The sequence below is a fragment of the Neodiprion pinetum genome, chromosome 2 (assembly GCF_021155775.2).
Source record: "Neodiprion pinetum isolate iyNeoPine1 chromosome 2, iyNeoPine1.2, whole genome shotgun sequence".
NCBI classification, from domain to species: domain Eukaryota; kingdom Metazoa; phylum Arthropoda; class Insecta; order Hymenoptera; family Diprionidae; genus Neodiprion; species Neodiprion pinetum.
In genome coordinates this window covers 32623389-32641317 of record NC_060233.1, presented here as the reverse complement: position 1 = coordinate 32641317, position 17929 = coordinate 32623389, and the positions used below count along the sequence as shown (strand labels likewise).

Here is a 17929-nt window from a genome sequence, read left to right as displayed (position 1 = left end):
GGCAATATCGTTTCAAACGGTTAGTCTCTTCGATAAAGAAGTTTTTGCAACTTGAAATAATGACACCCAGAAACATAAGACGGTTCGTGAAGGTGAAACGCGCGAGGCAGCCTCGGTGCAAGCGATCGGAGATATCAAGAAATTGGCGGACGGCAGGTGGCGGCGCGGCGTCGATGGCGTAGACGACGCCGGGCGTCGGGGGCGAAGGGCGAAGGGTACGGCTAGCGCAAGTGCGCCGGGCGCGATAGCGCGAGCGAAACAGCGCGCTAAGGGAGAGTGAGAGAGAGAGAGAGAGAGAGAGAGAGAGAGAGAGAGAGAGATAGAGGGAGAGAGAGCGTGGGCGCTGGCGGCGGTAAGCTTTGAGTAAGCACGGGGTGAGAGGAGGCGTCGGACTCGGCAAGGAGGGGGGAGAAGGCAGAGCGCAATAGCCAGCGTGATTTCATTGCGAAGCGAGGCGCGGCAGCGAGGCGGACAAACGCGTACAGGACTTATGACCGCAGGTTCGTCCGCAAAGAGAGAGAGAGAGAGAGAGAGAGAGAGAGACGGAGAGGGGAGACAATCCACGTGAAAATAGTATAAGGTGAAAAGAAGGCAAAGGTTTAAAGGGTGAGAGTGAAAAGCCACGCGGTGCGCTCAACGTCCGTCACGTTGCACGTCTCCGAGGGAAGTGAGCGCGGGAAGGAGGGGCAGCGGAGCGCTCGGAGCTTTGGGCGAGCGTCGAACCGACGTTGCCTCCGCCGCCGCCGCCGCCGCCGACGTCGCGCTGACGGCCGACGGTCGTCGGGAGCCAATGAGGATAGAGTGAGACAGAAGCGCGCGCGGCTTTACGGAGAGAGAGTCGTCGGTGGTGGGGGGCGCAATGCCGGCGGGCGCTCAGCGAGCGAGACCTGCCTAAGCGGCGAGCGGTCCCATAACTCCGTGTGCGGCTAAGCAATCAGGTTCGTCGAGGATACTCCTCGCTCGTCACTTTTGCTGTACGTAATAACGCAATAGTAATAACAAATACCGCGCGATCCTTTTTACCGCCCATACATTTCGACAATATCAGTTTTTAGTGTGAATTGTTTTTACATCAACTTGGAAGTTTCACTTTCACCTTGCTTTTCTTCTCTTTGAAATTTCTCTTGCCTCATCGCGATCACGCTGTTTTTTCCATCGGTTCCGTGATCAATTTTACAGCATTCTTTCTCTCCGGAATAAACCGTGCAGTTTTTTTATTTTATTTTTTTTTTTTTTAATTTAATTTTATTTTTCACTCTGCTTCGTTACCACCGTTTTTCTTGCAATTTCTGCTGTTTTCTTTTGCTTTCCCTTCGATTTATTGTTAGCTTGTCAATTAATCAAACGCCCTTACTATTGTTACCGTTATTACTGTTGCTGTTGCCGTCGTTGTTATTGTTATTGTGTTGCTGCTGTTGCTGCTGCTGTTGCTGCTGCTGCTGCTGCTGCTGCTGCTGCTGCTGCTGCTGCTGCTGCTACTGCTGCTGTCGCTGATACTGCTGTTTGCTACTGATTCTGCTACTACTACTACTACTACTACCAATACTACCACTGCTACTACTACTACTACTACCACTGCTGCTGATGTTATAATTTTTGAGTTCTTAATATGGTTGACTAAACGACATCTCAAGTTAAACAAACAAATAAACAAATAAATAATCAACAAATTGTTCAATCAACGTGTTAAAAACCGGTGCATACATCGACTGATGGATGAACTTAAACTACACATGTTACAACGACGAGGGACAAATAACACGAAGAGGAAGGAATAAAACAAGACCACGGAAGTACCATCAAACAAACCCTTGAAAAAACAAAATCTAAATCAGTAAAATTACTGGAAAAACGATGAAAGAATAAATGAATTAAAAATTGTTGATAAAACAACGTTCGATCAGTAAAGATAGAAAAAAAAAAGACAAATACCGATAACCCTTATCGTCGTGCCGCGGATTGATGAATTGTGTGTCCCCCTCCCACCTTATATGCATACAAACATCCATGCCTCTGCCATAAACTTATTATTATCTCCCAAACGTATACAATCCATACGCCCAAGTTTTATTGTTTATTGTAACTACGCAACAACGACGACGACAGGACGACAAAGCGACTATCATTATAATAATAATTATAGTAACAACAACGATACAGACGCGCGTGATCGACGGAAGGTTAGAGGGGAGCGACATGTTATAATGCAACCCGCCCCTCCTTATCCACCCCCGCCGCCCCATCCTCCCCCGCCGCCCCATCCACCCGATTTCCACCCATCAACCCCTGTCTCTTGACTGCGCGGCGCTTTACCGACCCCGTGGATCGTGTCTTCTCGAGGATAGCATCAACCTGTGATACACAACGCGAGTGTTTGAGAAGAGTGGATGAAAACCGAAAAAACAAAAATAAGAAACACCAACTTTCGTCCATCGAGTGCTTGCGATCCGACGCATGGTGGTGATCGTTTTCGTTTTTCTTATCATTCATTCATTCATTCATTCATTCGTTGTTCGTTCTGTCGTTTTTCATTTCCTTTTCTTTATTCTTTTTTTTTTTCGTTCTTTATTCTTTTTTTTTCGTTCTTTACTTTTCTTTGATTCATTCATCGTTTGCCCAACGAAGCGAGTGGTAAATGACACTGACGAGTTTTTCGTGTGTGCGCGTATTTTACGTTCTAGGATATTTGTTGGTTGTTGCTGTCAAGATTTGTTCAACGTTTGAAGCAAAAAACTTTTCCCTTATTCCTCGATCATAATGAATTTTCTTTCAATCCACGCAACTGGCAGTTGAATAAAAAGTTTAACCAGCAACGAGGAAGAGGTGAATGAGGAAGCGCGGCAAGAAGACAGTTGATAATAAACTGCAGTGACAAACACGGACAGTTGGAATAGTGACGCGTTATGCAACCGCAGTTGTTGTTTTTGTTGTGTTAATTACATTCGCATAAATGTTTAGTAAAGTTCGTGAAGGTGTGACGAATAAACGATACTGGGATAGATATGTCCTACAAATAACTAAATATAAAGAAATAATTGAAGTAACGGAAGTAAATAGATAAATTGTATCAAGAGGTTGAAAGAAAACCATTGAATTAAATATTATTCCATTGTGGGACTGAATACAACGCGTTATTTAAACCAACAACTCTGTACCGCACGACCAAGTTTAATCATTTCTGTGTGGATCCAAATATCCGCCGACTCGATAAAAGGGTTAAGTACGTACACCAGCTCTCGCATCCGCTACCGCAACACCCGAGTAATACGTAAATATGACAAACTATTGTTATTATTATTGTTATTATCATCATCGTCATCGTCATTGCTATACTACAGTTATTTGTCGTCGTTTTTATAATATTTGCAAACCTCAACGCGCCGAAACTTATCGCGGATACATTGTAGACGTACATGATACAGGTGTAACGTCTCCGATAGTGAAATGACACAGGAAACGGTGACTTAAAGAAATACGCTTCGTAACATCGACAACAATTACCAGCTTAATTCGTTGAATCGTCCGCGCGTTTTGCCATTGCGCTGTTATGTTCGCATCGTGCGGCCAGATGCGCGTATGGAAGTCGAGTAATCCCGCGCATTTAATATACGTTACGCTACGTTGCGTCGCGTCGCGTTACGTTACGCTACGTTACGTTAAGTATTCGCAGCGAGCGCCGCCGAATCCGCGTAAATATACCGCGAAAGCCGCGAAACGAAACGAAAATAAGAAAACCTTGACTCACTCCCCTCCGTGAATCATACTTCGCGTACTCGTTAATTTTATCATAGAAATTATCTCGCGTCTGCGTTTCCAACACGTGTGAATCCAACGTGTAACGCAACCCGGTTACCGTAACTATAACCTGAAAATCAGCCGCGAATGATACTCATTATTCTGCTAACACAAGGCCCTTCGTACAGCCTTGAGCTCTGATTGTAAGATTTTTTCGAGAAACACTAAAAGCCCCTTTCGAATAATCATCGCTAAACTCCGATGCAGTCTTATGGCGCCACGCGCACATTTTCGTCGTTATTATTTGCTTCCGGGAGACCCCGAGCGATCGAAGCGACGCCATTATGCGTTTATAGTTGCCTCGCTCAGGTGGTGGCGCCATTTTTTTTTTTTTTTTTTTTATTCCTTTTTTTTTTTATCCTATTTTTCCTCCGAAATGCGGTATCATTCCGTCGATGTCTTTTCTTTTTTTCATTAGCTTCTCCGAATATACATTATATACACTTCGTATCATGTACGCAATATTTTGTAAGTTTGTGGTTACCGAGAGTCCGTTTTAAAGTTTAGCCCATTATTATGTTACACAGTATTAACTATTACAGCGAAAAATAATTGTCGGAAAACATAGTTCATGAATGAAGAGATGCCCGAGAGCTACATATATTGTAATTCAGCAAAGCCTTCGCCGGATGATGATCCGGAAGTGGAATCGGATCATCGAAAGAGAGCGTACGAACGGGAAGAGTGAAAAAATTAATTAAAAAAAAAAAGCAAAGAAAAGGTATGACAGAAAAACTTGCCACGAGATAAAAGAAACCGGTACGCAAAAAGGTGAAAACGATAAGCATATGGTAGATAAAGGCGTGAAGTCGAGAGAGTAACGCGAACGAACAGAAATACGGAAAGATAAGAGGGTAAGAAGAACTTGTAAGAAGAACTTGTAGAATCCGTTTGTACAGTATTACAGTAGATAAATAGTCGGCAAGTAGTACAGCGGCATATACTTATCTATAGTATCATTGTTTTCCGGTGAACTTTACGCGAACTGTTGCATAGCCGCGTCGATCATTCGGGCGAGGAAAATGTAGAGGCATGGCATACGCGTATGACACGACTTCCACACACACACACGCGCACACACACACACACGCACGGCCAGGGAATTCAAGCGTGCCTACTCGTACGTATTTATAGACATTTGGCGCGACTTTGCGCGGTTCTTCAAACCGCCGCTTCACGCTTCGCCAGACAACGATCATCTCTCCGTGCGAATATACCTACAATACTGACGTCTCGTTTTCCCACGTGCATACTCGCAAATTTCATTCACGAACAACGCGCGATATTCCTTACGTACTTTCATTCCCCAGTGGGTGAGCAATTTATCCTCAAGGATATTGCAACGTGTTCTTGTTATCTTACGCTTAGGTATGCAATGTGTATATATACACATACAAAAATCGGTCGTTCTGCTGATTGTGATTGCTTCGTTTCTGAGGCAGTCAGCTTCGGTCCCATGAACCCGAAGGATGTTAGAACGCTGATATGTAATATATAAGTCAGGTTGTCGAAGTGTTACTTTGTAGTTCGTTTGAATGCTGAAACGGACGAAGTTTGATAGGAATGTTATTTCGAGACGAGGTTGAAATTCAATGCGAATTCGAATTTTTAAAGAAATTGGTACATTCGTCGCTTTGCGATCGACCGACGATGAAACGGAGATCATACTCACGTTTCAAAAACTCAGCTCTACGTAATCGTCATGATTCTAAGGTTCCGAATCGATTAGATTTTCAATGTTCGCAATACTTGCTTAATCTTTTTAACTGAGGCCGAATTCGCAGACGACTCGATGCGTCCGTCTATCCGCGGAACTAATTGCATCGCAAAATAGCGACGCGTTCATTGAGGATGGACTCGCGGCTTGCCTGCAAATCGGCGACGAGGGTGGGATAAAAAATGGTGCAAAATTCACTCTGACAAGGCTGCAGCGCAATGGAATTTCCCCTCTCTTTCCCTCCTCTCCTCTCCTCTCCTCGCAGTTCCTCTCGGTGTCGACGATCGCGTGACTTTGGACGCACTCAATATTGCGCGTACCTCTTTCTCTCCGCGTAACCAGTAATATCGTAAGCACGGGATGGATGGCTGGGCTAGATACGAGGGGTCGCCTGCTAAAGCAGTCATTGTGTCACCCCTTATTATAGTCATTTTGTAATCATTGTAATCGCGTCGCGATCATGAAAACGTCTGCAATCTAACAATCATTTTTCATCAATGTAATCATTTGCAATCACATCGCGGTCTTCGTGAATGCGATAGGTAATCGTGAAATCTTTAAGACTTTAACCTCGATTGTATGAAATTTGAAAATCGTGCCAGTAGGACAGTCTTATTCATTGTTCGTCGGATGGCAAAAACAAAATCAATGATGATTACAGATAATTACACGTAATTGCTTCTTTGGTTTTTTTTTTTTTTTATTGTAATCGTAGTAGTCGTGCAATTTTTCTGTGGTCACATGTAGTCAAAGTTGGATATTCGAAGGAGGAAACGTCTTGTGATCGTAAAAAATTTCATGCAGTCTCCGAACTCTGCAATCACCGTGTCAATTTTTTCTGAGCGGTCGACCCCTCGGCTGGATATGCCGTGTGCTTGACGATGAGGAGGAAAACGACGTGATGTGTGTGATCAATAAATCGGGGTGCAGCGCCGCACACGACTTAGACACGCGCACCTCACCGAGGTGGACCAGGGTGGGGATGATGTCCGGGGGATGAGGCCTCGACCGAAACCAAACCCGTCGGCTCGTTCGTTTTCCAATTCTGCACTTTTGTCTCTGCATTGTTGTTTCTTACGCGCGCTTATCGATTGGTGAAAATTTGGAATTTACAACTTACGATTAGCTTGCAGATTATCATACTGTAGGTATAGATTTCAGTATAATATAAGTACAAGTTGCTCGACTGTTCCGTCTTTCATTTAACTGTTCGTTGAAAAAGATTCCGGAAAATTGTTCACACGTATTTGGATAAGACAAATATGTCAATGATTCAATTGAGATTTTCTTATTTTTCGCCCTTTTTCGGAATATCTTTAAGAGAAGAATTGGAGAAAGAATACAGGAAAAGAAATATCAAAAAATACAAGGGTGTGACGATATTGAATTTTAAAAAACGCGAGTGTTTTACAGAAATCTGTATTTTGGTTTTCTACACTACAAATTTCTACACATGTCAAGTTTTCTGCATTTGAAAATTCTGTAATCAAGCAAATTTCACCGTCTTTGAAAATTCGACGCTGCTGTTGATCGTGAACCTCCTATCTTCCAATCTTCCTGCATATTTACCCTTGCACCCCAATTAAAAGACTCAAAGAATTCCTCGGGAGTTTTCATCGAGGAATATTATACACGCCGCGCCGTTATCGGCTGTCGTATTACGAGTAAATATATACCTTGTGACTTGGGAGTGAGAAGAAAATGAGCGCGCAATCGAGACTTGTATCCGCATCCGGATCTCGCTCGGCTATTGTTATACAAAGTTGCGCGCATGGCGCCTCTGCATGTGTGTGTGTGCGTGCGTGTGTGTGCGCGTGTGTGTGTAACGTAAACGGACGCGACTCCGTCGGAACAGCTTCCCGTCGAGTCCTCTTTTTATCGATAAATTTTCGTATCGTACTCGGTGCTTCCTGTTCCGCAAGGACGTTGACGCAAAATATATAAGTATATAATATTTTTGTAAATACATCCTCTAAGCGTAAAAATCGTGCCTCCCGCACAGCGTAAATGTAGGTAAAAAAAAAAATTGATCCAATCGGCACGCGTATTGAAATACTTATAATCTGATGAATTATTCGTTTATTTGGTCGTGTTCGTTTGTTTGAAATATTTTTATATCTGGTTTGAACGTATTAACGCGGCGTCTCTACGTGTTAAGCGCTTCGTGTTTGACTCCCTTGTCTGCAGGTCTTCAAAGTCTCTTAACGACTAGACAGCCGATGGTTATTTAATCGATACCCGAATTCACTCACTCGTTCGTTGATTACACTTGTTATAACTCGGAAGTGAACGTGTGTACCTGGTACCCGAGATGTGCGCAGGATAATGTTGGTTGCTTATTATTCTTACGTAACCAGGGATTCCCTGAAATTATCCAAAAGGTGCGATTAATTATTTAAACACGTACGCACGTCTATTTTGACGGAAACAGTCAGAGAATTTCTTCTATCGGGAAAAGTCAGGCAATTATGACGGACCGCAGGGAAAAACGTACTTCTTGTACAAATCATTTTCAAACTTCAGCCATGCTTTGTATAAATTCAGTTAAGCCAACTTTCGGAAATGGTATTGTTTGGTTTCTAATTATCCGTACGAAACGAAGCAATAGTGCGTAATTTACGGTATTCAAAGTGTACAACTTTTGGAACTATTTGTCGTAAAAGCTGCCCAACAGGGGTGCGCGGGTACCCGAAATCTCGGGCACTTGAACTTGGGTTCGGGTTGAGTTTTTTTGACGATCCCGAAATCTTCCGAGTACCGGACCCAAAAGTAATCCATCTTACCCGACCTGACTCAGAAAATTTCAGCACCCGGACACCCTTACCGGTCGATAATAAAATTATTTCACGACAATGTGCTAATGAAGCAGATAGGGAAGAATTCGAGATTATATTTTTCGGTTAACCTCCGGTTGGATGTTTCGAGAATATGGTAGAACCTTTAGAACTAGTAATTCCAGACGGTTATGGAATTGTTCTTCAGTTTCCGGGATTTGAGAGAGGACATAAGTCTGAAATTTTTGAAAATCTCTGTCCACTTTAGAAATCCTGGTATTTATGGACAAGCGAAAAGAGCCGTGACCAAAATGTTCAAAAACTCCGCACTTTTCAGCAAACCCGAGATTTTCGGAGAACTTGGGATTTTCTGTTGACTCGAGATTTTCTGCTACCCCTAATTTTTGGGTCATTCGAAATTTACGCCTACCCTCCTCGAAAGTAAGCCATTTTACCCGACCTGCAAAGTTTCAGCACCCCTACAGCCCTACTGCCCAACATTACCTAAATTTGGTTAGAAACCGTTAGAAAATTCTCGAATTTTCGACGTGAAAAGTCGGGAAAACGTCAGGGGGTTTTATCCTAGGAAAAATCAAAATTAACAAATTTTCGTACATTTTCAATCTTTTCTCTTGAGCCTTTCTTCGTACGAATTTCGATAATACGTAACGTAACACTTAATCGACACAATACATTCTTAAATGTATTCCTCCGTTCTTTATCGTTAAATTATCACGTTTACGTTTAAACGAGAGATACGTCACGTCGCATTACGTCTAAATCCCGTCAGATCGTTGTCTCTGCAGGATTAATACGACAGCAGCTATCGAATTTTCCACTCGAGTATCTCTTTCATCCTTGCGTTATATCACGTATCAAGTACAATAACAATATTGATATCCTTCGGCAAACTTGCGTTACGTAAAATCTAAGGAGTATGATAGATTATACGTAGGTAGGTACAACATTGAACACCTCACTCGCGTCAGTTGCACTCAACGAAACGTTGTATATAAACTAACTACGTAAAACATGAACAAACGAGATTACCAATTCGTATTATATATCACGCGATTTTCCTTCGAGACAGCGTGACATAATTACTTAAATAAATGAAAAGCTGTCGTATTCCCAGATACTTATTGTACATTTTCGAGTCTCGGATCCATGGTTCCACATACTCGTCCATTGACAAAGGTACGTATGTACCTATACATATATATATATATATATATACGACGCAAGTCCCCGGAGAGGTGATAATCTTTGTATCTTTGGCCAATATTAATGGTCCGTCATTCGGAGGACATTGACGATTAGTCTCGCGGGATCATCTCTTCTTCGGTTTATTTTTCTCATTCGTATATTACGTGCAACTAAAATCCCTGCAGCAGCAGGTATGCCGCGCAGCCCTTCCATACGCACAACACGCTCACACGCACGTGCAAGCCTAATCGCACAGAACGCACGCGTGAATCGAAATCCTAGCTGCTGCCATTGCTGCTGCAAATGTATTTTTAAGAAGGCGTCGTGTTCGGGATGCACACGAGGTGCAGAGGCGACCTTATACCTGGAACTTACACGCGGCATCCCTTATATATTTTATGTACCTCCAGGGTATTGGACGGAGGAAAGAAAGAAGAAGGGCGGAAAACGGAGAGAAGGATGGATGGTGGATGGGAAAAAAAAATAATATGGCCAAATGTTTTGTGGGAACCCATGTGAAACGCCTTTTTCCCTGCACTTCTATGTATATACACATATACATATATACGTATGTACACACATACGCATAGACGCACGCGCAAACACACATGCGTATGCATAATACGCATGCAGCTCTTTCCATACCTGTTTCTGTTGCTGTTGCTGCTGCTGCTGAAGCCAGAGTCTAATCCCATGGCGAATCGGTGTCTTTGTGTTGGCATACACCATACATAGATGTGTAAATGTATACCTACGCCTGCCCAGAGCTTGGCTGTGTCGTATATACAAAGTATCTTATGTATACATATATCTATGTATTGTACACACAAACGAGTGCGTATTTCAGATTTATCTTAGGCTATATCTAATATCCTTCTTTCTTATACCTGAAGTCTCGTTCGGTAAAAATAGTTTTGGGTTCTACGAAGTTCCTCCCTTGCTACGTGTGTATTTTAAGGTATGTACGGGGTTGAAATTTGAAACGTGAAAAAAAAACTTGCGTGCTTAGTTTCGTAGCAAAAATATCAAATATTTTCAGTAATTCGAAAATGTGACGGTCATCTTACGTTTTGAAATGAAGCTTCGTCCATTTTGTATATAGCTTGTAAAATATTCGAAAAATCTAGAGACCTTGGGTGGATTTGGATGATATTCAATATGAAAATTTTCTGCAGCATAAATGAGAATTCGACAATCAACAGCCGTCATTGAAGGTCAAAGGTTAAATATTGCAAAGTGCCTGAAAGGCGTGTGAGAGAAATGAAAAATTCTCGACGACATAATCTTGCGATTCGCAACGTTTTCGAATACTTGAACACTGAAATTTCTTGTTTAATTGTACGAGGCACAAAATTTCGAACATTATCTCTCTAAAGTCATTTTGTGCAACTGCAAATGTACGTTTTTGGGAAATGAAGAACATATGTCATCATGACTTGAGGAAAATAATTTGCAGAATCAAATGAGGAATTATATAGCTACAGAAAAAACGAATTGAAAAGTGTAAAAAATGTTGCGAATGTAAACGCGTTGCGATACTATTCTTGTCTATATCGAATTCATTCTTAAACGAGAAGAGGGCAAAAAAATAATGAAATTGCACGTACCGATAGATGATAACCCGGTGATTCTGACGTTCCGCAAAAACGTGACGGTGCAGGTAAGGTTGGCTTTTGGAAAAAGATGCGGATAGAGAGGATAGGAATAAAATAACACGGAAAACGAAGGAAAAAGAAGAGAGGTAGAGAGCGAGAGAGAGAGAGAGAGGGAGAACTTACGAGCGAGAATGTAGAAAAAAGTCATTTTCTCCGGTAAAGTAAAATGGCGCCGGAGCAACTGATGTGCAAAAAATGTAAATCCTCCTCCGTCTCCTTCTCGTCGGTTTCCTCCTTATTCCTTCTCCGGCACCGCGCGTCGACGTGTGACAAATGAACGCGTGGAGAGAAAGCAAGAGAGAAAGAGAGAGAGCGAGATATATAGGGACGCCGCGTGCTCTCCGCACCCCCAAACCATATACAAAATACACGGAGCGTAGAACCCTGCAGGAACTACGAAACTACCGAAGGCCGACTGCTGGTCACGTACATCTACACGTCACGTATCGCTGCTCTCCTCTCCTCATCTCCTCCCTCTTCTCGCCCTCCCTCTCCCGGGTTTGTGCGCCTGCAACATTTATTCCCCTCTTGCCCCGTGCGACGAAGAAGGATAAGGGATGGGGCAGGCTAGGCTAGGATAGGACAGGACAGGACAGGATAGGACGAGGAGATGGCGACGAGGGTGGGGGTGGGTCGTCGGTACTGCGCACTCGTCGAGCAACATTTGGGCCCGGCCCTTTTTCGTGTGTGGGTGCGCATCCGAAGCGAAGAAGCCGGATGCTGAGCGCTCTCATTGTGGCACAGCCCTTCGCCTAAGGGCTCGGTTTGGTTCGGTTAGCTTAGCTTTGCTTGCCCTGCAGCCCTGCAGCGAGCAGCGAAGGACTCCCTCCGACACCTAAGCAGCCCTGAAGGGCGAAGGGACCGGGGGAAGGTTAGGCTAGGTTAAGAGGGTGAGTGAGCAAAAACCATTTATCTTTCCTGCAAACGCAATATGCCCTCACCGTCACGCTCGAATTCCATCTACGCCAGTCTTCGGCTTCGGCTTCGGCCAACTTTCTATACTACGCGTTTTACACCCATCGTGAACCTTCGTCTACTCTGCCCTTACACCTCAGCTCAACCCTCCGCCGTATACCCACCTATCTCAAGTTTTTATCTGTCTATCTAGCTGCAGCCTACCTGCCGGATCGTACTTCCTGCTACGCGTTATAAGTTTGTAACTTTGACCAAGTTTATACTTGACGCGACGCAGCTTTTATCCTTCATCGTGCACGTTGCGTCTGCATGCTGCTGCTGCTGCTGCTGCTGCTGATTGGCAGAAATGATACACTTTCGGAATAAGGGATGGAACCTGGCAAAGCTAACGTAATGAACGATCGTTCAAAGGGAAATTACTATTTTCCTAACTTTGGAATTATTTTTAACTGGCTAATTTTTACAAATACATATATTGCACGTGTATTATACGAGTGTGTTGATGCTGTGTTACGGATTAGCAAATTTAAGACAATAATAATACTGTGAAATAACCAGTTTTTCTAAAAATGTATCGCTATGCATAAATTACATTACGAACTTCAACCTTATGCCAGAACTACTGTTTCATAAATCTGCGTAGAGAAATATAACTACAAAAAATAGACAGAATTCACGATTCGCTTCCCAGTGTCTCTTCTTTTCTCTTCTTCTTCTTCTTTTCAATTTCGTTATTATTACACTTTTCACCCCATATTTCATAGTCTTGTAATATTATTACGCAAAAAGGTTTGAGTCCAGATTGATTTTTTTTTTTTTTTTAATATTTTATCTGGTTCTGATACTTGTATACGAATGTATTCAATCGGGTATTGAAAATTGTAAAGAAAATATATCGTAGAAGGAAATATTAAAAGAATATCTACAGTGCCCAATCGATTGAGAATCAAATTTTTTCAGTGGTAAGAGCCGGCCTAACCGTTTCCTACCATCTGTGGCGAGGCCTCAATTTATCCTTCATGGATATGGCCACAAATTGATCAATCGACCGCCACATATGGTGTACTAATTTGCCAAAAAATGCCACCACCAACCCCCAAATTGATAATTGTATAATACATATGCGGAGATGTTGTACGAAAAAACTCATTTCAAATATCTAGTGATTGAGTATTAATTATCTTTGTTCTCTTGATTTTTACGTTAAAAAAATATCAGGCACATAAATTTTTAGCCACCAATTATTTGATAATTTATATTCACACTCTTCGTTACAATTAATATTAGTGAATTGGAAAACTGCAATTTGAGAAAATCGGCAAAGGCGTTTTCTTTAACGGTACAATGGCGAAAGTGATGGGAAAAAAAAAATTATTTCCACGCCATACAGGGTCTGGTAATTCGAGTCTGGATGTTGGTTTTTTTTTTTCTTTTCTTTTCTTTTTTTTATCATTATTCCTCATTTCTGTTCTCTGAATTTTTTCCTTCTCTCGTTCACGTCAGGAAATTCTCTTGCAATAGTGCCCGTAGCGCAGAAAGCACGCAGGCCAACATACGTGTAGAGGAGGCCGCCCGTCGCGAGTCCTGCACAATTTCTGGATCTGAAATCCCCGTCCCTGCAGTGTGGGGGTTTTAAGGGGGTTTACGGGGGGTTCGTGGAGTGACGGGGTCTTACGTGTGTTGCAGAAGTCCCACAATCCCGAACCCTCGGTAATACGATACTCATTATATGACCTTTCGTGCGCTGCTGCACATGCTCTCGGCAAATGCGATCCTCCTTGCCTGTTTGGTTTGCCACCGCCGATGGCTAAAAGACCGAACGACGACGCGACGGCAAAGGCGACGAGGTTTTAGAAGCCGCTCTTGCCTGCTTTGCTTTGCTGAGCGTATGTGGAAAAGTTCCGACGGAGTGTCGCCTCTTGTCTTCTTTTAGGGTAGGACTAGGGCGAAAAAAAAAAAAAAATCGGCCAGCCCCCTTTGCGGAATGAAAAATCATTCCTTTCTTCCCTTCGTCTCTCTTTCATTTTTGTTCATTTTCCTTTTGTTTCCGATAAGAATAATTAAAAACTGGAGGGAAAAATTGCACTGATAAGGTAAAAGAAAACTTGAAACGTAAACGTCGAAATATTCAAACATTGCACTGTACACTTGGGGACAATGAATCTGAGACGGCTAATTTTTTATACTAGACAGTCATGTTGGTGTACTTTGAAATAATATTATCACTCGATTAGCTTATCAATGAAAACTTTTCTATTTTTCTTCATTAATCAAATTTCTGGGAAATTCTTATCTTTTCCAATATCCAACTATAAGTAAAGATAAAATTGTATGAATTAAGTTTCCTTGCTTTTCCGAACACCACTTTTTTTTTTTTTTTTTGTTAAATTTAATCATTCACACGAGTTACGTCAAACTATTTGTTTACAAATATTTAAATTAAAATAGTGAATTCACACCGTTTGACGGAGAATTAGATATTATATTGCTATCTTCTCACTCGTGCTTAATCTCCGAAGAGTGTACGAATCTTTGTTTCCGCTTAATATACTCTAGTTTCGGCTGCGTACATTTATTAGTCAAATTAATTTCTTATACCCTCAGAGTCAAAAGCTCAGCGACGCGGCTTAATATTTGAACTGTGAGTTCTCGTCACATTTGTATCGCGTATACGTAATGCATTACATATATATATATATATATATATATATATATTATATATATATAATACATGACATACAAGTTTACAGAACGTCTAGAGGGCGACACACGTTAACCGGATGTCGTTACGTCACGCGGGGATGAATCTCGGCACCTGCCTGTCTCTCCTCTTCCGTCCCCATCAACTCTTAGCCGTCTCTCAAACCCGCAGTATGCATATTGTATAACAAACAAATCCTATCCGGAATCTCAAGTAACCCCTGAACGCATCCATCCTTCAAATAAACCAGCTCATCCTTCTCGTGTGGTTTATAATTTTCATCTTTTTATCTCTTTTCAACCATTGTAAACTGTTACCAATCGGGGCGGGGTTGAAGTTCTGAATTTTCAAAGTCCCGACAGCGCCTAATTCCGAATCATTTGGTGGGGCCAATTGAAGTAACGAGACCAAACTTTTACCAAACAACAACGTTTCGAATGGTCGGAAACCCAAAGGACGGCTCAAAAATTCAAGTTACGTTAATGACCAGGATTCCGAATGTAAAAATAACGAAAATCGATAACAAAGAAAGATGAAAGTGGTGCAACTTCATCAAGCCAGAAACTCACAGAACTGAAAACCTTCGATCATTTGGAATTTCGACGTTTCAGATTTTTAAATTTTCTCATCTTCGCACTTTCGCAACTTTGACTTGTAAAAGTTATGCCCCTTAGGCATTTTGTCTTTTCGGAACCTTGCACTTTCGGAACTTTGACCGTCAGCTTTCGGACCATTCGAAACTTTGATGTTCCGTCAATCTTTGATTTCTTTACTCTAATCCCGCCATCACGAAATTCGGAACTTTTCAAATTCGGCGTTTCTTTCGGATTTACAGTAATCTTCGATTTAAAAAAAAATTGCCAAAATTGGAGACTCGTCGCACGGATTGAAATTTACATGTGGGTGAAATTGCCTGGCCGGTTATTATCCGCCCCTCTATCCGCGCTACCTATTGTGAATTTCCCCTTCCACCGGTCAGCTGATGAATGGAAAGGAGTTAGTACCTACCTACCTAGCTACCTACTTACCTTAGAGATATCGCATTAATTCGACAGCATGCCGAGGCGAGGAGCGAGGAGAAGGAAGGAGGAGGTATCGAGTATTCCGCGGAGTGTTTCTAGCCGTAGAGCGAATTCTCTGGGTGTACATATTTTAATTGAGGCGGGTATATTCCTCAGTTATTTCCCCCGCTCCTTGATCCATGACACACGATATCTTACACGCTGCACATCGCCATTCCGCGTCTACTAGCAAAGAGAGAAGTAGGAGGCCACACCTCGAAATTCATCACATTCCTTGCTTTGCCATATCTACAAACATTGTACATTATATACGTATGTACGTTATCTACAGCTAGACAACAAAATCCTAACGAAACTCTTCTCGCAGGTTTTTTACATCTGTGAATGTTGGGCGGATAATACGGATCGAGCTCATACCCATGCATTTTTTCCTATTTTTACAATTTTTTAAAAATTCTATCAGTTTCCGAAATTTTGGATATTTTTCTTTCCATCGTTTCTCAGGTGATTAATTAAGGCTAACGAATGTGTTTTCATAGTATTGGGAATTTTTACACAGCGTTAATTATACACTTTAATGTTCGTTGTTATACGTTCGTGTCTTCGAATATTTTACCTAAATTACTGTCACTGACTGCATGCATTGCATTGCGATAAATTAGCAGAATTTTACTTTCGTTCTTATTTTCGTCTTCCACCGAGGTGGAAAATCTAATTCGATTTCGGACGCGAAGATCGAAAGTTGAAAACACTTTTCTACGGAGATATCATGGATAGGGAGGAACACAACGAGTTTGTGAAACAAAGACAATTATACAGCATAATAACAATGTATGTTGGGAATGTTTTGTGGGTCACTAAACGTGGGTATTTCCCAAACGATTGGACCGACGGTATTTCACCTACATTCTAACGTACATTCTACAGTCGTCGTCTTCGTATGCAGAAGCAATAATTAGATACATTAAATTTTATATCCTGCTGAAGAATCGCCTTTAAGTTGCTCGCTGTTATTTCTTAAAGTATTTTTGTATTTTTTATTACCCTTTCACGAGACATTCCTTAAAGGTGCACATCGTCGTCAATCTTATTGTCCGCTGCAGCCTCCGCAATATCTCCATATCCATTCGGATCCTGCAACCTTGTATCGAAAAATTGGCAAATTTCCGAATACTCCGTTCGTTCTCATCAGTGTTTAAAAAAATCTGCACGAAACTGTAACGAGGTATACTATTCATCCGTAAATTTTTTCATCTTACTCTTCCGTATTTACCCTTTTCTCTTATCTTATTATTCACACAAGTACGATACTCGCGTTATACCTCGTATACGATGTATATTATAACAAGATGCTGCCTCTGGGTTAACCGCGGAGGTGAAAAAACGTGACTGGCCGTGTTAAATTTTTGGCGACGAATGTTATTTATAGAAATCTATTCACAAACGTACGCCATTCATACGTACCTATATAATATTATACGTATCTATAACACATGCCTACATATGTACACGACGTACTCGAATACACGCTTTACCAACGTACGACTGAGGATGAGTGTGTATATATAAATATATATATGTATATATATATATATACACACACATGTATGCACACATTTGTACCTGAACATTTGATAAATATTAAATGCGATTCTACGGTATAAGTATGTATATCTTTATATCGTGTACAGCATGCGTAATACGTTACAAAATTTCCATTACAGGCGAATAGTCGGTGATACTTTGATCGTGGCGATGATATGCGTACACATTTGTGACACCGATACACGTCGCATTGTGTATATGGTAAACGTAATAAAAGCAAACGGTAAGATAATACTATATATAGACTATTGTAATCGGGATAATCGCCCGCGAGCTTGACAACGATCGGCTTGTTTGACGACGCGTTAGGCGTATAGGTATACTCGGTTCGGAATGGATTTTTTAAGAGTCGGAAATTTATTATGAGAACAGTTATTGAAAAGTATAAACTGCAGCAAGTACTTGGTGTTTTCCTCTTTCTTTTTTTTTCTTATAGAACGGAAAGCGAGGGAGAGATACGGAGACTTGCGTGTTTTGCATAAATTAATTTAAACATTTTTTCCGACACGCGTTTAGGCACCTGCGGTTTGCTTGTCATG

General features: G+C 41.7%; 1 protein-coding gene across 10 annotated transcripts in view; it reads left to right on the top strand.

The window, feature by feature from the left end:
• The first annotated feature begins 801 nt into the window (after window positions 1-801).
• The window catches only part of LOC124211247 (protein abrupt), a 67215-nt gene continuing 50087 nt past the window's right edge, over window positions 802-17929 (top strand). For 4 of the 10 annotated variants that reach the window (XM_046610106.2, XM_046610105.2, XM_046610097.2 and 1 more), the window contains exon 1: window positions 848-974. The gene's annotated coding sequence lies outside the window, so the exon portion shown is untranslated. Of the gene's footprint in view, window positions 975-1634; window positions 2458-2681; window positions 3269-12255; window positions 12453-17929 lie in introns of those variants that run through there. The other 6 variants (XM_046610100.2, XM_046610103.2, XM_046610098.2 and 3 more) reach the window with 6 other exon arrangements.